This window comes from Hypanus sabinus, unplaced genomic scaffold (assembly GCF_030144855.1).
Source record: "Hypanus sabinus isolate sHypSab1 unplaced genomic scaffold, sHypSab1.hap1 scaffold_634, whole genome shotgun sequence".
In the NCBI taxonomy this organism is placed as follows: Eukaryota; Metazoa; Chordata; class Chondrichthyes; order Myliobatiformes; family Dasyatidae; genus Hypanus; species Hypanus sabinus.
The window spans coordinates 38,427-61,033 of NW_026781490.1; the positions used below are offsets into that span (position 1 = coordinate 38,427).

At 42.2% G+C, this 22,607-nt stretch overlaps 1 pseudogene; it reads left to right on the forward strand.

Moving 5' to 3' along the window:
- The window catches only part of LOC132389710 (zinc finger protein 850-like), a 54,115-nt pseudogene extending 32,208 nt beyond the window's left edge, over positions 1-21,907 (forward strand).
- The last annotated feature ends 700 nt before the right edge of the window (positions 21,908-22,607 follow it).

A 22,607-nucleotide genomic window follows, 5' to 3' on the forward strand; every position in this document is an offset into this window, starting at 1 on the left:
GGGACCTCGGAAACAGACGCGCAGATGCTGCCAATCTGCGGTTAAATGGGAGGGGCAAACGGGATCACGTGTCGGGATTGGCGACACCTCCCCCCCCCCTCCCCCAGGCAGAGACTCCAGCTACTCATTAGTCTGTGGAAAGAAGCAAACTTGCCGCTCACATCTCCTCTCACCTTAAATGTATTAGACATTTCAACCCCCAGGAAAAATATATCGTCTGTCCACTCTATCTATTCCTCTCGTAATCTTATAAACGTCAATCCAGTCTCACCCCAGCCTGCGCCGCTCTGGAGAAAACAACACAAGTTTGTCCAGCCTCTCGTTATAGCTCATGCTCTCTAATCCAGGCAGTGTCCTGGTAAACCTCTTCTGCGCCTTCTCCAAAGCCCCGACATCCTTCCGAGAATGGGGGCGACCAGAACTGTATGAAACACTCCAGATGTGGTCTAACTAGTTTTATAAAACTGTGTTACGAGCTGTAACGTTTTAGAAACGAACCAGCAGCAATAGAGTTCACACCGGAGTCTGGTTTTGATGTTAAAACCATTCTCTTTATTAGTATATAGTAACTTAATGAAATAAAGGAAAGTTGACAGTGTTAAGTGTATATATGTGTAAATGTAATTCCCAGACTATCGAGGCTGATGGAACAAAGCTTAGAGTCTTGAGATGGTAAAGTAGGAAAGTTCAGTAATCCATGGAATAAATGATGGGACAGAGATATTTGTAATCCAGGGTGAAACGTAGAGAAAAGGCCGTTACTTCAAAATAACCGTCGACGACGTTCTTATCCGCTGAATCCGTCCACATACGAGTCATCAGCGAAAGTGACCTGTCACAGGAATGCCGTCTTCCAGGGGTTACCACACAACATGCCCAGGCAAGGGTTAACACAAGATATTCCACAATCCACTGTTATGGATTATACGAAGTGACAGCCACACACAATCGTTGTGGTTCCGTGTACCGATGATCAACCCACTCTTGTGGGCACAGGAGAGTTCCAAGCCTCAGCTGCGACGAACTGAAGCGATCAGCTTTTCCTGCCTCTCTCTCTCTTTAGACTGGCCGACTGCCTGTCTGCAGATCGCTCTCTCTCTCTTTCATGGTTCAGTCCACAGTCCATAGTCCCGCCTCCTTGGAGTCCAAGATCCCTCTGATCATCAACACTGTTCAGGGTTTTGCATTTAACAGTGTACTGTCTCATACATTCGACCTACCGAGCTGCCAAGATCATCATCACTAATCAAATCTAACTGAGATTTCTCAGGACCTGTTGAATTTATTGCCAATTGCACAAGAACGGGAAGGTACAGGTACAGAGAAACATTGACTTACGGCAGCATCACAGACAAGTACATTCAGATAACACACGGAACACGAATTATACGGTTCTCTGTCAGTAACAATCTATAAACATGTTTTACGTCATTAACAATATTTAAAATACATTGTGTCATGATCAATATTAAAATGTGCATTTTGTGTCAATAACAGACTTGGAAATGTTGAATTTGTCCCTGTCTCCATTCCTCCTGTAATCCACAACCAGCTCCTTTGTTTTTGTCACAATGAGAGAGAGGTTGTTTTCTTGACACCACTGTGTCGGGGTGATGACTTCTTCTCTGTCGGCTGCCTCGTTATTATGTGAGATTAGGCCAGTCAGTGTAGTGTGGTCAGCAAATTTAGTTAGCAGATTGGAGCTGTGGGTGGCGACACAACTCATGGGTGCACAGAGTAAAGGAGGGAGGAAGAAGACAACCCTGTGGGGTATGTGTGCTGAGGGTCAGAGAGAGAGAGAGAGAGAGAGAGAGAGAGAGAGAGAGAGAGAGAGAGAGAGAGAGAGAGAGAGAGAGAGAGAGAGAGACAGAGACAGAGAGAGAGAGAGAGAGAGAGAGAGAGAGAGAGAGAGAGAGAGAGAGAGAGAGAGAGAGAGAGAGAGAGAGAGAGACAGAGAGAGAGAGAGAGAGAGAGAGAGAGAGAGACAGAGAGAGAGAGAGAGAGAGAGAGAGAGAGAGAGAGAGAGAGAGAGACAGAGAGAGAGAGAGAGAGAGAGAGGTGAGGGAGCCCACACTTAGCACCTGCCGGCGATCTGACAGGAAGTCCAGGATCCAGCTACACAAGGCAGGGTGAAGGCCGAGGTCTCTGAGCTTCTTGTCGATACTTCACGCCTTCGTATGGCTACTGCTCTGCCCATGACTGCAAGGAACTGCAGAGGACATCAGAGAAACAAGCCTCCACTCCGTGGTCTCTTCCTACATTCATTCCCCTCCCTCGGAAAAGCAGGCCACGTACTCAAAGATCCTCACAACCTGGACATTCTCGCTGCAAACCCGCTCCCCCATGGGGGAAGAGATACAAAAGCCTTAAAGCGCGAACCACCCGGCTCAAGGACGGCTTCCTGTCTGTGGTTATAAGCCAAATGAATGATAAAATGGACTCGACCTCACAATGTAACACGACGTGACCCTGCACCATATGTCTATCTGCACGGCACTTTCTCTGCAGCCATAATGCTTTGTTACATTGTTGTTTTGTCATTTACATTTTTCATTTTTAGAATCGTTTTAACTAGTACATAATCTTCTCCAGCTATAGAATGAAACAAGACTTCAGTAGATTAATATGTATAAAATTAATAAAGCTGAAGAAAAAAACTAATCGTAAAATATAAAAATGGAAAATATATATAGGAAAAGGAAGGAAATAAAGAACCCCATCTAACTAGGGGGGAACCCACTAACAACAAAAAAGGGAAAAACCCATTAGGAATCAACCCCCCGGAGCAAAACGTTTAACCATCATCTAAATATAAAAATAGAATCATCAACCGCCATTTCATATTTATAAAAAAATAAAATTGGAAGGAAACCATATAGCATAGTTCAAATTAAATGATAATATTTGGCAAAGAACACTATCTTCTCTCAAAATCGAATCGAGGATCAAAAGTTCTCCTAATTTTTTTCAAAATAAGACATAAGATTCCTTGAGAAAACCATTCAATTAATTCAAGGGAAGAAGTATCTTTGTGTTTTAATAAAATAGCCCTTCTTGTCAATAGTGTAACCAATGCAATTACATGTTGATCTGGAGATGAAATACCCTGAATATGATGTGGAACTATACCAAATAGAACAGTCAACCTGTCAGGTTGTAAATTCATTTTCAGAGCTTTAGATTTTGTTGGAAATAAAGATTTCCAAAACGATTTTAATGATGAACATGCCAGAACATATGTGACAAAGTAGCTACTTCAGTTTTATATATATCACAGTATTTGTCTATACGAGGAAATATTTTAGATAGTCTCTCCTTTGTTAAATAATAACGGTGAACAATTTTAAATTGAATTAAACAATGGTTGGCACATATAGAAGAACAATTTCCGTTTTTCAAAACTCGAAGCCAATCTTCATTAACAAAGGTCATATTAAGTTCTCTCTCCCAATATTGTTTAATCTATAGTGATATGTTCTCATTTGTAATAAAAATAAGTTATACATTCTGCCAATGGAAACTTTCTCTAAGGGATTCAATTTCAAAATGTTATCTAACAAATCAGATTCTTGTAAATATGGAAACTTAGGTAAGCATTGTTGTAAAAAATGTCGAAACTGAACATATTCCAAAAAATGTGTATGAGCGAGAGAAATTTTGTCAATTAGCCCTTCAAAGGTCATCAATCGACCATCACAAAATAAATCTGTAAAAGAATGGATCCCTTTATTGTTCCATAGGAGAAAAATGGGGTCAGTTATTGAAGGTTTAAATGAAAAGTTTCGATATAAAAAACTAGACAACTAAATTGTTTCAAATTTAAAAAAATAACGAAACTGAACCCAAATCGATAAGAGTAGTTTAATAACCGGGTAACGATTTAAATTTGGAATTTTGGAGAGCTGTAAAGGTAATGGAGCTGCTAATATTGAAGTTAAATGAAATTGTTTAACAGCTTTTAATTCCAAATCAACTCATAATGATTTTTGTTTTAATATCAAGCCAATATAACCAAACTCATAAATGTCTAATATTCACAGCCCAATAATACAGTCTTAAATTAGGAAGTGCAAGTTCACCATCTTTTGCAGATCTTTGTAAATTATACTTATTAATTCGTGGTCTCATTGTTCCAAATAAAGGAAGAAATAAGAGAGTCAATTTGATCGAAAAAAATTTTAGTTAAAAAGATAGGTATACCAAGCAAGGCAGTAAGGGGGTTTGGGTCAAATTGGACCCAAAAAAGTTGTGAAAAGGTATGGAATACTTCCCACCAAAACTTTTCAATTGTAGGGCCAAACCAAATCATATAAATTAAAGAGGCATCAGCAGTGTTGCATTTATTACAAAGTGGAGAAACAGTCGGGTAAAAACTGGAGAGCTTCTGTTCAGAATCTTAAGCTTTATGAACCACTTTAAATTGTAGAAGAGAATGGCGAGCACAGAAAGATGATTTATTAACCCGTTTAAGAATTCTATTCCATCTATCATCAGAAATCTGACAATTTACGTCATCCACCCAAGCTCTTTTTATTTTATCAAAGAAGTCTTGTCTAGAATCAATCAACAAGTTATAGATACCGGTAATAGAACCATTTACAAAAGTGTCCTGGTAAACCTCTTCTGCGCCCTCTCCAAAGCCCCGACATCCTTCCGAGAATGGGGGCGGCCAGAACTGTATGAAACACTCCAGATGTGGTCTAACTAGTTTTATAAAACTGTGTTACGAACTGTAACGTTTTAGAAACGAACCAGCAGCAACAGAGTTCACACTGGAGTCTGGATTTGATGTTAAACCCATTCTCTTTATTAGTATCTACTAATTTAATGAAATAAAGCAAAGTTAGCAGTGTTATAGATGTGTAAATATAACTCCCAAACTATCGAGCCTGAGGGAACAAAGCTCAGAGTCTTGAGATGGTAAAGTAGGAAAGTTCAGTAATCCACGGAATAAATGATGGGAGAGAGATATTTGTAATCCAGGGTGAAACGTAGAGAAAAGGCCGTTACATCAAAATAACCGTCGACGAAGTTCTTATCCGTTGAATCCGTCCACATTCGAGTTATCGGCGAAAGTGACCTGTCACAGGAATACCGTCTTCCAGGGATTACCACACAACATACCCAGGCAAAGGTTAACACAAGATATTCCAAACCCCACTCCTATGGATTATACGAAGTGACAGCCACACACATCCGTTGTGCACTGCGTGCCGATGATCAACCCAATCTTTTGGGCATAGCAGTGACAAGCTGAAGTCTCTCTCACTCTTTCTCTCTTCTTCTCCCTCTATCTCTCTCACCCCTCCCTCTCCTCCCTCTCTCCTCCCCCCTCTGTCTCTTTGTCTCTGCCGCAGCGCCTGTGTGACGTCACAGACCCGCCTCAGTCAAGCACTTAAAGCGACACTCACAGTAAACGAATCTGCGGTCTCGTAACACAGTGCACCTCTAAAGTCTGACAGCAGACCAGCGAGTGAATCTTCGATGGTGCAGAGTCAGAAACCAAAGAGTTGCCAGCCTGAGTCAGGCTTTGGGGCTCCAGAGAGAGATGGGGTCTAGAGTTTACGAGGAGGAGGCGGAATCAGACCAGCAGGATATGGCTACAAAAGGAAGATCAGAAAAATTTGGAAACTGGTTGACCGAAAAAAAAAGATGGTTAGTTTCTGCAAAATACTAGTGGAAATCAAAAGATCAGGCAGCAATTGTGGAAAGGAATAAATAAACAACTTTTAGACCGATCCTCTTCAGCATGCCCAGACTGTGGACTCCGCTGCTTAGTTGCTACCTGAACTGCAGAGCTCCTCCAGCATTTTGTGTGTGTGCGTCTCTGTATGTCCAGCCACTGCAGAATCTCTTGCGTTTTATATCCACATTTTACCTTGGCATTAAATACACGTTGATATTATATTGTTTATGTGAGCCGCTTCCTGCGTTAAAAAAGCTGCAGATTTTTTCTATATACCCGAAAAAAAATGAGATATGGACATTGAACCGGTGCTTCAAGAACTGCTTAATGGCACCGTTATTACCCTTAAGGCCCTGCGCGAATAATTCTTATCAGGCACTGAAGCACTGATGAACTGCGCAGGCGTCAGGCTGACAACGTCCCCGAGTATCACGCATGCGCGCAGCACACGAGGCCTGGAAAATGTCGGTTGCAGGTAAGAGCGATTCTCCGTGTTTTTATCTTAAACACCGACTTCGGGATAATTCCTCTGAATTTCGGAGACCGTGGGCAGCAACCCCGGGACAGTCCTGCCCTCTTCCCTCTCTCTCAGCCCCACGATCCGTACACGGGCCCCGGGGAGCTCCCGGCTGATGAGGGAATGGGAACCGATGGATTCTCAGACAGAGCAGAGCTCCAGCTATCTAAATGCAAGGATTAGGAACTCGGAGAAAGGGAACAAAACCCGTCTGTGGACACTCTCTGGAGGTCCAAGATTCGTATGTTACACGACCGCTGGACTAAGTGTGTAAATGTAGGAGTGGACTATGTTGAAAAATAGATGTGCTAGATTTTCTAAAATTGACTCCTTCTACCTTAGGCCACAACCTTATCTGTCATTCCTTATTTATTTATCTATCTATCTATCTATCTTATATATATATGGAAAAGCAGTATAACATTAGATGATCATCAGCATAAGATGAAAGTTTAAACCTTAGCCTTTGTTTTAAATTAGTACCTACTCTTTTCTGTGATTAGAAAACCGGAATCTTGGTTAAGTTACCGGACATAAAGTATGGTGAGGTGCAGTGCTAGCATTGTAGATTAGCAAAGATTCTACTGTGGATTGGACTTCCAGAGCACAGTTACTGGATATCCACAGGACAGTACTGTCAAAGACTAAGATGGTACTTTCAAATAGCATTGGAAAGGAAATGAGAGGGAATTTTTGAGTGATGCAGGGCAAGAGAAAAGGATTGGAGTTGAGAGGATAGTTCTGGTTGATGATCTCCTTTCATGCCAACAATAATTTTATAAAATTGTTCTGTGATTCTGTGTGAAGCTTTCCCTGGTCATTTGCCACCTCTTCTTGTGATTCTGCTCCTAAATGTGAAGACGTGGAGAAGTGAGTTTAAAATTATGCCATTGAACTGGTTGTAAGAATGGACCACACCTATTGGTCCTCATTTGGTTTATTCAGAGCCTTGTCAATAGCATGAATAACTGAATAAACATTTCATTAGAATGGGGTAGATTAAACCGAATATATAGGATCTTTAAATTATACACCTTCCCACTTATTATTTTTGCTGGAAAAGAGATGTTGAAATTCTAAGTAATCCTGACTAAAGTGTATTAATGTTTGAAAAAAAAAGCTCAAGGTCAAATAAGTGTGAAACATTTGTAGAGTATTTTATAGGAAGGGACATTAAAGACATTCATCATTCATGCTGATTTTTCCTCCCAGCACTGCCGCAAATACACAAACCACCCCACCTCCCTTCAAATCTACTCCATGCTATGCCTGGTGAACCAGCCAAGATTAGCAGTTCACCATCTGTGGGAAAAATTGAGTACAAATACCTAATAAGGTTGGGATGTGTACATTCGTCTCCCAATTTATGATGTAGGAGCATTGACATTATGCTGCTTTGTGCGTAAAATATACAATCCTCTTTGTTCAATTCTTTATTAGCTCGTGAACTTACAAGTTTGCTTCAGGGAGTTAAGCAATTTAATTTTAAACAACAGCATGAATTGACAAATGTTACCAATTTTAAATAGCAAAAAGTTTATAGTATTTTTTTCCTGGGAAAAAATAGAAGTGGGGAAAAAAAAGACTTTTGGTCTGAAGTTTGAATAGTGTTATCATGTGACTGCATTTTTCAAAAAAAAGAACAAAGATTGTAGTTATCCAAATGCAGAAGGGTTAATCCTACGTTAAACTTGTGAATTAGGATTAAGAGATCCAAGATAATGTTAATTTAATGAAATCATTTAAATCCAATTAATGCTTTAAATCTACACTATACATTCAAGAATGCATTTTAGGTAGCTCAACACCTCAAGCAGGTCAGTCAGGTATCTCTGCTCCCTTTAAACTTGCACGTTTCTGTTTCCCAGATGACTTTGAAACTTACTTTAACCTTATTTTCTGAGCTTCTTTTAAACTTGGAGGTTATGTGGAACACATCATTCTGTAATGTGATGTCTAAAAACAGTGATTTGGAAGTGAGGTATGATGCATTAATATGAGAACATCTAATAATACAGAAAATCTGCTGGTCCGACACCCAAGACCCAACCATGGCAGGTTCACTAAGTTTTACTGTGGTTGGTCACATGTTTGGAGGGCTGTCGCCTGAAAGTAATGATCATTAATCACCATCAATGTGACATAGTTCACACTGAAAATAAAAGCACAAGGGAGAAATCGGCCTCTGCCGCACCTTTTTTTCAGAGTGCTCAGTGGTTCATTGAAATCAGGTCCAGAATTTACCTGCACTTCTGATGGGAAATCTGTTGGATGTGTTTCTGACAAACATACACCCAAAAAATGTAATGAGTCAATGCACCAAGTGGATTGAACACCAGCACTTTTGAACATTGTGTTTCAGCCTATTCTGTTTCAATCTTTATGAAATGTGAAATAATATGAAAGGTCTAGAGCTTGATAGAGGGCTAAAAGATTACGAGAGGCATAGACAGGGTGGATAGTCAGTACCCGTTTCCCAGGGCACCAACAGCAAACACCAGAGGTCATATGTATAAAATTAAGGGAGGGAAGTTTAGGGGAGACATCAGGGGTAAGTTTTTTTTTACACAGAGTGTTGTGAGTGACTGGAATGACTTGCCAGGGGTGATGGTGGAGGCTAAAACATTAGGGGTATTTAACAGCCTCTTGGACAGGCACATGGATGAAAGAAAAATGGAGGGTTACTGGGTAGTGTGGGTTTAGTTCTTTTTTTTAAGGTTTATATGGGTTGGCACAACATGGAGGGCTGAAGGGCCTGTACTGTGCTGTCGTGTTCTATTCTATGGCTCTAAAATCTTTTACATCACCAGTTGAGAAAATCATCTTTGATCTACCTCCAATCACAAAGAGGAAATCTGCAGATGCTGGAAATCCAAGCTACACACACAAATTGCTGGAGGAATTCAGCATTAGTACTCTTTTCCATAGATAATGCCTGGCCTGCTGAGTTCCTCCAGCATTTTGTGTCTGTTGCTTGTTCTACCTCCTCTCGGTCTGCATTTTTCTACCAGTGAGAACTGGCTACGTAATGATATCAAACACCTTTGCCCTGGGCAACAAGTAGCTTTCACATCACAAATGTGCCAGACTCCAGGGAGACAGACTACTGCCCTTAAAGGCAGTATTCCTTGGCATTACCATCACTGAGTTCACCACTGTCAGTCACCTGGGTGAGACTTCAGGGGAAATATTTATGTACAATACTGTGTGTGTTGTGGTGATGCAAGAGTTGCTGGAGAATTTTCTAGTGGGAAGAAGTGGAGTGATATTTGGAAATCTGAAATTGAAAGCATCATTTAGCAAGAAAATCACAAATAGGTGGTTTGCAGAAGCTGTGGCGAGTAAATCCTTCATTAACCTGTTACATAGGTTGTGTGAGAGTGCAGATGAACTCAATCAAGACTCAACCAGAGGAGATTAAAGATCTTACTGACAGTGACTTGCTCGCTGTTGAAATGAATACCTCTCTATATGAAATTCAGTTTGCACATGTTGTTGTCACTGGGTAAAAATTGTACAGTACAAGGTTTTGCACACACTGGTCATTACAAATTAGAGGGGATATTGGTGGGAAGGCGGGGAGACCTCCAGTGTCCCTGACGCCCTCACGTAGAAGGTGTATATCCAGCTGCACTTTAAGGAGTTGGAGTAGGTAATGGATGAATTCCGCATCATCCAAGCGTCAGGGGGTGTGATAGGTATGACGTGCAGAGAGGTGAGTTGCACCCAAGGTGCAGGACACAGGAAACTGGGTGAGAGTCAGGAAGGGGAATGAGGTTAAATAGCCATCGCCGAGTACTCTTGTTGCCATCCCACACAACAACAGGTGGACACTTTAGAAACTGTTGGGGGGAATTACCTGGCAGAGGAAAGTCAAAGGGGTGATAGGGGATTTGTTAGTTAGTGGAACAGAACTAGAAAGGGATGAGTATCCTATTGGCAAGGCTTGCTGGTGCTCCCCTGTGGGGTGGGTGGTTAAACTAAAGTTGCAGGGAGGATTGGAGCCAGAATGACAGAACAGATAGTGGAGAGGTTGAATTGAATCGAATTGACTTTATTATTTACATTCTTCATACATGAGTTGTAGAAATCTTTATGTTATGTCTCTGTCTAAATGTGCAATGTTAAATTTTTTAATAGTTTATAATAAATAGTATGTACAACAGGACAGTCAGGATAAATAAAAGTACAATTGTATCAGCATGAATTAATCAATCAGATGGCCTGGTGGAAGAAGCTGTCCCTAGGCCTTTTGATCCAGGCTTTCAGGCTGTGGTACCGTTTCCCAGATGGTAGCAGCTGGAACAGTTTGTGGTTGGGGTGGCTCTGGTCCCCAATGATCCTTTTTACACAGTGGCCCTTTTTACACACCTGTTTTTGTCAATGTCCTAAATAGTGAGAAGTTCACATCTACATATGCGCTGGGCTGTCCGTACCACTCTCTGCAGGGTCCTGCAACTGAGTGAAGTACAGCACCCATACCAGGCAGTGATGCAGCCAGTCAGGATGCTCTCAATTGTGCCCCTGTGGAAAGTTGTTAGTATTTGGGGCCCCGTCCCACACTTCCTGAACCGCCTGCGGTGAAAGTGGTGCTGTTGTGCCTTTTTCACCACACAGCCAGTATGTACAGACCAGGTGAGATCCTCGGTGTTGTGTGTGCCAGGGAACTTAAAGCTGTTCACCCTCTCAACCCCAGATCCTGGGTCAGCCTGTCTCCATTTCTCCTGTCGTCTACAGCCAGCTCCTTTGTTTCAGTGACATTGAGGGCAAGGTTGTTTTTTTGACACCAAACAGATGTCATTCAGACCTCAGGACATGAAATTATGATATTGTAGCCATTACTTGGACTTGCTTGCGCCCAACAGTCTGAGGGATTTCAAGGAACAAATCTGTAGAGAGATTGCGGACTATGCCAAGAAACAAAGGTTGATAAAGTGAGTGATTTTAACTTTCCGTTTATTGACTGGAATCCTAGGCTGTAAAAGGACTAGATGGGGTAGGGCTTATCAAATCTACCTTAATCAGTATGTAAAATTCCCTATGTAGAAGTGTGCAATAAGCTATTGGGAAGTGATCTAGGGCGAGTGACAGAAATTAGTGTATGGGAACACTTTGTATCTACTGATCATGAGATTCCAAGTAAATACAGAAAAGCAGAGGCCTGGACCTCTCTTGAGATTCTAAATTGGAGAAAGGCCAATTTTTATGATATTTGCAAGGATTTGACAAGTGTGGATTGGGACAGGATGTTTTTTAGCAAAGGAGAACTTGGTAAGTGGGAGTTCTTCAGAAGTGAAATTTTAAGGGTGTAGAGTTTGTATGTGTCTGACAAAATAAAAGTTGAATGGTAACTAGTGCAGGGAATCTTGGTTTTCAAGAGATATTGAGGCCCTGCATATCTCATTCCTCTAAATGCCGCGGACTGTTGGGTGCAACCAAAACTCATTAATGACAACCATTTCATAATTCCACTCCTGAACTCATCTGACTTTCCTTTAGTTGTCTTCTGTTGGATTCTAAAAGCTTCCTAATGGTCTTTTGCTCTTTTGTTTGCCCTCTGCTCTGCTTTTATGTTGGTTTTGGATTCTCATTTAACGCACGTTGTGCCCTGCTGCCATTCCAATGCTTCCACGTCTTTGGGATGTATCGATTACTCAGCTCTCGAATTGCTCCCAGAAACTCCAGCCATTGCTGCTCCATTGTCACTCCGACCTTTTCCCTTCCAAACAAGTTTGGCCAGCTTCTCTGTCGCAGAAACATGGAGAAGTTCAGTGGAGAAACAGGCTATTTGGCCCATTTAGTCAATGCCACAAAAACATTTAAGCTACCTGCAACTACCTGCACTGGGATCATCACCCTCCATACCCCTACCATCCAGGTACCTGTCAAACTTCTCTTAATGGTGAAATCGAGCTCATATTCACCACTAGTGCTGACATCTCAATCTGCACTCTCACGACCATTTCAGCAAAGAACTTTTCCAAATGTTCCCATTAAATTTTCACCTTCCCCACTTACCCATGACCTCTGGTTGTCGTCCCACCCAACCTCAGTGGAAAAAGCTGCTTGCATTTACCCTATCTATACCCTCATAATTTTGTTTACTTCTGACAAATCCTCAGAGCAATGTATAATTTCCTTGTTTATGTTTGGAGCCTTTTTTAGGTGTATAAGATGATGAGGGGCTTTGAGTGTGTGGATAGCCAGAGGATTTTTCCCCAGCGTTAAGATGGCTAACAGGATGGGGCATAGTTTTAAGGTGCTTGGAAATACATGCGGAGGGGATGTCAGGGGTAGGTTTTTTACACAGAGAGTGTTGGATGTGTCAAATGCACTGCCAGCAGCGGTTGTCGAGGCAGATACAACAGGGACTTTTAACACTCTCTTAGATAGTTACATGGAGCTCAGAAAAATAGAGGACTATGCGCTAGGGAAACTCCAGGCAGCTTCTAGAGTAAGTTACATAGTCGGCACAGCACTGTGGGCCAAAGGGTCTGTAATGTGCTATAGATTTCTATCATTCTATGAAATTCAAGGGAAATCTCCAAACCAACGGAGTGGTGACTAGTAGTGAATAGTGGGAAAATTACTGGAACGTATGTGCAAGAACCGGAAATATAAGTATTTGGATAGATGTGGACTGATTAAGGATAGACAGCATGGCTTTGTGCATGGTAGGTCATGTCTAACCAGTCTTACAGAGTCTCTTGAGGAAGTTATCAGGAAAGTGGTTGAAGACAAGGCAGTGGATGTTGTCTACATGGACGTTAGCAAGGCACTTGACACAGTCTCATATGGGAGGTTGGTCAAGAAGGTTCAGTCACTCAGCATTCTAGATGAGATAGTAAATTGGATGAGACACTGTCTTTGGCAGAAGCCAGAGTGTGGTAGCAGATGTTGCCTCTCTGACTGGAGTCCTGTTACTAGTGGTTACCACAGGGATCAGTGCTGGGTCTGTTGTTGTTTGTCATCTATATCAGTAATCTGGATGATAGTGTGGTTAACTGGATTAGCAGATTTATGACCACCAAGACTGGTGGTGTTGTGGACAGCGAGGAAGACTATCATGGCTTGCAGTGCAATCTGGACCCCCTGGGAAAATGGTTTGAGAAATGGAAAATGGAATTTAATTCAGACCAGTGTGAGTTGTTGCACTTTGGTTTGACCTACCAAGGGAGGTCTTTCACAGTGATTGGTCGGGCACGGAGGAGTGTTGTAGAACAAAGGGACCTGGGAATACAAGTCCTTAATTCACTGAAAGTGGTATCACAGTTAGATAGTGATGGAAAGAAAGATTTTAGCCCATTGGCTTTCATGAACCAAATACTGACAATAGATGGATATTATGTTGACTTGTAAAAGAGGCCTAATTTGGAGTGTTGTGTGCTGTTTTGGTCACCTACCTACAGGAAAGATTTAAAAGAGTTTCAGAGATTTCAGAGAAAATTCACAAGGATTTTGCCAAGTTTGGAGTACTTGGGTTATAAGGAAAGATTGAACAGGTCAGGACTTCATTCCTTGGAATGTGGAAGATCGAGGTGAGATTTGATTGCGGTAGAGGGGCATAGATAGTGTAAATGCAAGCTGGCTTTCTCCACTGAGATTGTGTAGGACTTCAACCAGTGGCCAGGGGTTAAGGGTGAAAGGTGAAATGTTAAGGGGAACATGAGGGGAATCTTCTTCACACAGATGGTCATCTAGGTTTGGAATGAGCAGCCATCCCAAGTGGTGCATGCGAGCTCGATTTCAACATTTAAGAGGTTCGTGTAGGTACCTGGATGGTAGGGGTGTGGGAGTGGCAGTTTAAATAGTTCAGCACAGACTAGATGGCCCAAAGGACCTGTTTCTGTGTTGTAATTTTCTACAAGAACCTGAAATATTACAAAAATTTACTCTAACCCCTTTTAACAGCTGTGCGGACCAACCATTCATCTCAGCATAAATTTTTTTATATGGTGTTAAAACTGTGGCACTTTAAGTTAATAATACATAAAAGAAAATCCCAGGTGCACATCCACAAAGACAATTTGCGTGAGACTGTTTCAGTTACTGTGGCGCCAGGCACCCATACTGCTCAACAGGAACAGGGAATAATACCAACGGAGAGAGTCAAAATGAGCCAGGTCACAGATTGGAGGCGGCAGAAATGCCCCATTCTTATAGAGACAGGAAGAGTATCAGGGAATTGATGGTCATTCCAGGTTCCAGCACTCTGCCCAGTCAGGAGATGATTTCTCTGTCCAACTTGGGTTGAACATCACTGTAACAGTGTGATACCAGATCAAACCTTGGCAACTCAAGTAATCTCATCTGAAATGTGGTCCTAAATCCATTGATGGACTTTGTAAATCTTTTCACAGGATAAAAATGAGAAGGAATTTGTCACCGGGAATCTCAAACACAGCACGCCAGTTTTGCTGTCTCTGTCTGGATATTTAAGAAGTGGAGCAAGGGATTCAATCGAATATCCTTCCTACTCAGACTGTGGGGAGGGATTCACTCGACCATCGTTCCTGCTCAGACTGTGGGGAGGGATTTATTCAGTCATCGCAATTGAAGGTACATCAGCAAGTTCACACTGGGCAAGGCCATTCATCTGTTCTGTGTGTGAGAAAGGATTCAATTGGACCTGTGGACACACCAGTCAGTTCACACCACACCAGGCAGAGGCTGGTGATCTGTTGAATTTCTGGGAAAGGATTCACTCAGTCATTTGACCTAATGGCTCACCAGCAAGTTCACACTGGGGAGAAGCCATTCACCTGTTCAGTCTGTGGGAAGGGATTCACTCAGACATCCAACCTACAGAGACACCAGCGAGTTCACACTGGGGAGAAGCCATTCACCTGTTCAGTCTGTGGGAAGGGATTCAGTGAGTTATCCAACCTACTGGTACATCAGCGAGTTCACACTGGGGAGAAGCCATTCACCTGCTCAGAATGTGGGAAAGGATTCAGTGAGTTATCCAACCTACTGGTACATCAGCGAGTTCACACTGGGGAGAAGCCGTTCACCTGCTCAGAATGTGGGAAAGGATTCAGTGAGTTATACAGCCTACTGAGACATCAGCGAGTTCACACTGGGGAGAAGCCGTTCATCTGCTCAGAATGTGGAAAGGGATTCTGTGTGTTATCCAGCCTACTGAGACATCATCGAGTTCACACTGGGGCAAAGCCATTCACCTGCTCAGAATGTGGGAAAGGATTTACTGATTCATCCACCCTACAGAGTCATCAGCGACTTCACACTGGGGAGAAGCCGTTCACCTGTTCAGAATGTGGGAAGAGTTTTACGCAGTTATCCCAAGTACAGAGTCATCTGCGAGTTCACACTGGGGAGAGGCCATTCACCTGCTCAGACTGTGGGAGCAGATTCACTCATTTATCCCACCTGCAGAGTCATCAACAAATTCACACTGGGGAGAAGCCGTTCACCTGCTCAGAATGTGGGAAGGGATTCACTCAATCTTCCACCCTACTGAGACATGAGCGTGTTCACACTGGTGAGAAGCCATTCAATTGCACAGAATGTGGGAAGCGGTTCACTCTGTCATCCCACCTTCTGGAACACCAGCGAGTTCACACTGGGGATAAGCCGTTCCCCTGCTCAGAATGTGGGAAGAGATTCACTCGCTCCTCCGACCTACAGAGTCATCAGCGAGTTCACACTGGGGAGAAGCCATTCATCTGCTTCGTCTGTGGGAAGAGATTCACTGAGTCATTCAGATTACTGGAACATCAGCGAGCTCACACTGGAGAGAGGCCATTCACCTGCTCAGAATGTGGGAAGAGATTCAGTCGCTCTTCCACACTACAGAGACATCAGCGAGTTCACACTGGAGAGGAGCCATTTACCTGCTGAGAATGTGGGATAGGATTCACTCAGTCACCCCAACTACTGGCACACCAGTCAGTTGTTATGAATCCCTAGGTTTTGTTTGCTGTGGACTGTCATTTTAAGAGAGAGAGATTAAGAAGGTGAATCAGTCTGACTTGCAGCTTGTTTACATCACTCCCAGCTTGTTTAGTTTTAACTGAGGACACAGACACTCAGAGTCAGACAGAGATGAAGGAGGAAAAATGGAAGGATCTATACAAGGGAAATAGGTCCCAAAGGTCACTGTTTGGAATTTCCCTATGCCCACAAAAGTGGGTTAATTATCGATTCAGCGTACTCAAATGTGTGGTTGTCACGTTGTCTGATCCGTATGAGTGGATCTGATTTGGGGTATCCTATGAAGACCACTGATGTGTTAACCCTTGCCTGGGTGTGGTGTGGTAATTCATTTGAAGATGATACCCCTTGTGACAAGTCACTTTGGGTGGTAATTAGTATGTGGATTTGGAAGGATGACAGATAAAATCTGCAGTGACTGTTCTCTTGTTTTACCACCATGGAACCTGTGGAATTCGACATAATTGCCTTCCCTTTACATTTACCCTAGATTACAAATATCTCTCTCATCAGTTATTCCGTGGTGGAACTGAACTTTCATAATTTACCATCTCAAGACTCCAGACTCCAGGCAGTCCTGACGAAGGGTCTCGGCTTGAAATGTCGACAGTGCTTCTCCTTATAGATGCTGCCTGGCCTGCTGTGTTCCACCAGCATTTTGTGTGTGTGTTGTTTCAGGTGTAGTCTATTGGTGCTGATTCATTTCAAAAGCTTTACAATTCATAACAAAATTGGGGCCTTCATCTGGGATATGAACATCTATGGGGGCATAGTCATTAATTATCGATTTCATTGGGGAAGTCCCTTTTGATTTATTTGTGTGTGGAAAATCAGCAGCGGAAGCTGATTATTGTTTGGAAGCGGCAACCTCTGAGGCATTAGAGGATGCCAGACGGATTGAGTTGTTGAGTCTTGCTAGAAGGATAAAACTTGTTATGTTGAAATTGACAATGAGGAGGGCACAGATGCAGAGGGTGACAGCTGAACATTATATATCTGAGAGTGTGTTTAAAGTGGAGGAGTTGGAGGTGTTTCCTGTAAGTGAACCTCGTGAGCTTGAGCTCCAGTACGAGTGAGAAAAATTAAAGATGGAGGCTGCGGAAAGGCAGAGGCAATTTGAGGCTATCGAGGCAGAAAATCAGAGAGGAGGCAGAAAAACAGAGGGAGGAAGCAGAAAGACAGAGGTATTCGAGCTGGAAAAGATAGTGGTTGCAGCAAAGTGGTCTAGCGTTAGACTCTGGTGATAAGTTTGAGGCCATTTAGTAAATTAAATTGGTACCTCCATTTGATGAGACAGAGGTTGATAAATACTTACAGCATTTTGAGAAGGTTGCTTAGAATTTAAAGTGGCCAAAAGAGGGTTGGTTCTCTTACAAAGTGTAATTAAGGGGGAGGCTTAGCAAGCCTATTCTGTTTTGTCAGTTGATTGAGCAGATGATTATGTCATAGTGAAAGAGGCTGTGCTCAAAGCTTACGAGTTGGTCCCAGAATCATACAGGCAAAAGTTTAGAAATTTGTGGAAATCTGTGAACCGGACATCTGTAATTTGCTTATGAGAAGTCTGTGTGTTTTGATCGCTGGTGCACATATATGATGATATATATGATGATGATAAATATATGATGATTTTAATAGCTTGAAAGAGTTAGTTTTAATTGAAGAATTCATAAAGTTTGTCCCTGATGACATAAAGACATATTTAGATGAAAAGGATGCTGCCACTTTGCAGGAGTCTGCTAGATTAGCAGATGAGTTTGCTTTAACTCATAAGGTTAAGTTTACCCAGAATAACAGATTCCAAAAGAGTAGCAGGGATCGCCAGGGTAAACCAGAAGTTACAGCTGGGACTAGTGACAAGCGTAAGGATGAAGGGAAGCAGTTGAAAGAGAAATATTCTGGTCTTGCTTGTTACTATTGTAAGAAAGCTGGTCATATGATGGCTAATTGTTCTGTCCTGAAGAAGAAAAAGGAAAAGGTGTCAGTCCCGAATACCTGTGATCAGTCTGTTGAAGCACCAGTAAACCCACAGGGTTCTGAACATTCTGTTGAGGCTCAGTTATGGACTGAGAGTTCTGTCCAAATTAAGAAGGATTTGATCACTTTATGTTAAATGGGTTTGTATTAGTAAAGGAAGGGTGAACCCAAGAACCAGTGAAAATTCTTCAAGTTACTGGTGATTCTCAGTCACTTATATTAGACAGCGTTCTAAAGTTTGGTGATGAGACTTAACACTGGTGAGGTAAATCTTATTAAAGGCATTGGGGGTGGCATGGTTTCTGTGCTGTTGTACAAGGAAACTTTACTGTCAGGGTTGGTTTTGTGACCTGTTAAAATCGGATTATACTCCATTTTACCATTGGAAGATGTTAGTTTGCTGTTAGGGAATGACCTAAAATTGTTCCTGCAGTGCTGTTGACAACTAAGACAACCATTGATGACCCACAGAGGGATTTTAACATTTATGCTTCCTGCGCAGGAACTCGAAGTATGGCTAAAAAGTCTGCCAATGCAGACAGTTCTGTGCAGCATGATTCTGATACCCATGATAGCCAAAATCGGGATTCATGTTATGATGTCAGGGAATTTCTGCCTTCATTGTTTCAATTTCAGGTCGTAAGTCTGATGAGAAAGATTTATCCCTGTGTAGGAAGGAGTTTATAGCAGAACAGAACCGAGACCCTGAGATTGAAGCTTTAAAAGAAACAGCAGTCTCAGATGATGAGACTAAGAAAGTGCCAGTAGGGTATTATCTCAAGGATGGAGTGTTAATGAGGAAGTGGAGGCCATCTGCTATACCAGCGAGTGAGAAATGGGCAATTGTTCACCAAGTTGTAGTTCCTAAAGTTATATGGCTGAAATTTTAACTTTGGCCCGCAGTATGCCATTAGGTCGACATTTTGGAGTGAATAAAACTGTAAACAGTTATGAAATAATTCTACTGGCCTAATTTCAGGAAAAATGTTGTGACCTTTTGCAGAAGCTGTCGCACTTGTCAAGTTGTGGGTAAACCGAATCAGGTCACCCCAGTGGCCCCACTCTGCTCTATACCTGCATTCGGTGAACCCTTTTTAAAATTTATAGTGAGGGGAACTTTGTCCTTGTTAAAGGAACAGTGGATTTATGGGGATGTACATGTTAACTTGTTAGACTTTGTTTAGAAGTTCAAGAATAAACTACACCAAGTCTGTAGTCCAGTGAGACAAAACTTAAAGATCTCTCAAAACAAAATGAAGTGTTGGTTTGATAAGTGAGCTTGAGAAAGAAAATACCAGGTCGGAGATAAGGTGCTTGAAATAGTTTCTCAAATTAATGATCTGAATAATACTATTAAAACACCCGACCAACGTAAACTAACACAGGTGGTACACATAAATATAATAACTCCTTATTTTGACAAGCAGGCACCATCTGTGAGTGTTGTTGTCAAAACATATGAATCTGGCAACCCTGAGAATGAAACAATTGACTCGTCTGAGAATTTTCACAAGTCAAACAGGGTCCCAGTTAGGATAATGAATTTGGTTGTTCCAGAAAACATTGTAAACAAGTCGGCTCATCTGCAGCCAAAGCAACAACAACAGCTGAAGGAAGTAATCCTGATGTTTAAAGATTTATTTCCCGATGTTCCCAAGCAAACCACGGTCGCAGTACATGATGTAGATATTGGTCAAGCCAAACCGATCAAACAACACCCATATTGCATGAACGTCGAAAAGTGTAAATTGGCTGAGCAAGGAATTGAATATATGCTGAAAATGGTATTATTAGTCCATTGGCATCAGATTGGAGTCACCCTGCGTTATTGTGCCTTAACCTGATGGTGGTGTTAGATTTTGCACTGATTATGGGAAGGTAAATGCAGTAACAAAAACAGAATCCTCTCCTATCCCTAGGGAGGATGATTGCATCAATAAGGCTGGAAAAGCTAAATTTCTTACAAAGATTGAACCGTTGAAAGGATATTGGTGTGTTCCATTGACGGACAGAGGTAGAGAAATTTCTGCATTTGTGGCACCTTCTGGGTTGTATGAACACAATGTTTTCTCTTTTGGAAGGAAAAATGCTCCAGGATCATTCCAGAGAATGATTGATTCTGTAATTCCAGGGTTAGAACACACAGATGCCTATATTGATGACTTAGCCACAGGGAGTGACACTTGGGAAAAGCATATCTCTGCAGTAGAGAAGCCGTTTGACAGGCTTTCTCAGGACGACCTTACAGTTAGCTAAGAGTGAATTTGGCCATGCCACTGTGACCTGTCTTGGCTATGTTGTTGGTCAAAGCAAGTTGGCTCCTGTTCGGGCAAAAGTCCAGGCAATTTCTCAAGTTCCTATTCTGACTGATAAGAAGGCTCTTGGAAGGTTTCTGGGAATGGATGGATATTATCGTAAGAACTTTGCTGCTATCGCTCTTTCTCTGACCAATCTCCTGAAGAAGCGTGAAAAGTATGTTTGGACCGAACCTTGTCGGGAGGCATTTGATCGATTGAAAGTTATTATTTGAGGTTAGGCCAATCAATGTAGTGCTGTCAGCCAATTTCATTAGCAGGTTGGAGCTGTGGGTGGCAACACAAGTTATAGGTGCACAGAGAGTAAAGGAGAGGGCCAAAGAGAAAACACTGTGGGGTATGTGTCCTGAGGGTCAGAGAGACAGGAGATGGAGCCCACTCTTACCACCTGCCGGCGATCTGACAGGAAGTCCAGGATCCAGCTACACAAGGCAGGGTGAAGGCCGAGGTCTCTGAGCTCCTTGTCGATACTTCACGCCTTTGTATGGCTACTGCTCTGCCCATGACTGTAAGGAACTGCAGAGAACTTTGGAGAGCAGAGAACATCAGAGAAACAAGCCTCCATCCATGGACTCTCCCTACACTTCCTCTCCCTCAGAAAAGCAGGGCATGTACACAAAGAACCTCATAATCTGTACATTCTTCCTGCAAACCCGCTCCCCCATCGGGGAAGAGATACAAAAGCCTTAAATTGTGTAACACCAAGCTGAAGGATGGCTTCCTGTCTGCAGTTACAAGCCAAATGAATGATAAAATGGACTCGACCTCACAATGTAACTCGACGTGACCCTGCACCATATGTCTATCTGCACTGCACTTTCTCTGCAGCCATAATGCTTTGTTACAGTTATTGTTTTATCGTATACCAGCTCGATGTACCGTTGTAATGTATCGATCTGTGTGGATGGTACGTCAGGGAAGATTTGAACTGTCGTTCAGTACATGATGATAATAAACAAATTCCCCATTTTAATTGTGTGCAAATATTAGACAGACTGAGCTTCTGCTCTGGAACCACAGAAGGAAACTGAACAGTTCTCTTTCTGAGGAACGCAAATAAATAGAAAAGGCTTTAATCTCTCATTACGATCTGCTGTAAGTGGGATCAGGTGACTAGTGGTGGGTCTCCCATATTAATATCAGAATCAGGTTTAATAGCACCGGCATATATCATGAAATACGTTCAGAAGTAGAACCTAATTTTTAACCATAGATTTTAACAATTGTGATTTAATATAAGAATATAAAATCACATTGTTAAATTATATAAATAGTACAAAATGAAAAAAAGATGTAATAAACTATTTTAACTGTGCCGACTGTTTGACTGACTGGGTTGTTGCTTTGGAAGTAGTGGAGTGAAGCTTAACTGAACTGCACACATTTATGAGAAGCTCAGATAATTATAAAAAGCTAAATTCTCACATAAGTGGGTCAGACACCCAGAAACATCGGCAGCACTTCAGCAGGTAAAAACAGTGGAATGAAACATGCTGAAAATATTGCTGAAAAAAAACCATAATGTCCACCACAACGAGAGGACGTGACAGATCCGGATCTCACTGCCTTGTCTGAACGGGGAAAGATGAAGCTACACGTATAGGTAGAGCAGTGACCCGCAGATCTGCAGAAAACGTGAACAGGAAACGGGATCACATGGCCGCTTTGGTCTCTCACCCCCAGACAGATGTCCGTTTACCCACTACTCTGTGGAAAGTCGCAAACGCCGCTCACATCTCCTCTCACCTTAACTGTATTAGACATTTCAACCTCCAGGAAAAATATATCGTCTGTCCACTCTATCTATTCCTCCCGTAATCTTATAAACATCCATCCAGTCTCACCCCAGCCTGCGCCGCTCTGGAGAAAACAACACAAGTTTGTCCTGCCTCTCGTTATAGCTCATGCCCTCTCATCCAGGCAGTGTCCTGGTAAACCTCTCCTGCGCCCTCTCCAAAGCCCCGACATCCTTCCGAGAATGGGGGCGACCAGAACTGTATGAAACACTCCAGTTGTGGTCTAACTAGTTTTATAAAATTGTGTTACAAACTGTAGCGTTTTAGAAACAAACCAGCAGCAATAGAGTTCACACTGGAGTCTGGTTTTGAGGTTAAAACCATTATCTTTAGTAGTATCGACTGATAATATAGTAACTTAACGA